Genomic DNA, 477 nt, shown 5'->3' with positions numbered 1-477 from the left:
ACATTCTAGAGGCTATGAGTAAAAGCAGATCCTGGACCAGTACTTCTAATGTACAGACAGGCATGTATAATAAGAAAAACTGCTAAAACTTAAATCCCTCAGAAATACGGTCCCCTGCAGGAGAAAAGTGCGCCCCCTCCCCCTCCTCCTGCTGTGTTCCACCGATTTGGTATGCGTTGGTCCCCACAGAGTTTGTATTGACCCCCATCCATTGAGGCCTGCAGGCCCTCCAGTGCAGCTGTGCAGTGCCTTGCTGTGCTGTGTTGTGTTGTTGTGGACGGGCTGGGCCCAGTCAGGACTGTGCCGCAAACACACACACTCACACACTCTCATACCAGAGTGATCACAGCTCAACCCCCCCCTCCAGGCTCACGAATTCTCTTCTCCACTTCAATCAGCACAGTTCACTTCATTAATAACTGACTATTCCCAGATCACGGGGATGGATGGGGGGGCTGTTTGTGGGAAGCCACCCCC

The sequence above is a fragment of the Xiphias gladius genome, chromosome 5 (assembly GCF_016859285.1).
Source record: "Xiphias gladius isolate SHS-SW01 ecotype Sanya breed wild chromosome 5, ASM1685928v1, whole genome shotgun sequence".
Taxonomy (NCBI): domain Eukaryota; kingdom Metazoa; phylum Chordata; class Actinopteri; order Istiophoriformes; family Xiphiidae; genus Xiphias; species Xiphias gladius.
The sequence above is the reverse complement of the archived record's forward strand: the minus strand, read 5'-3'. Positions refer to the sequence as shown.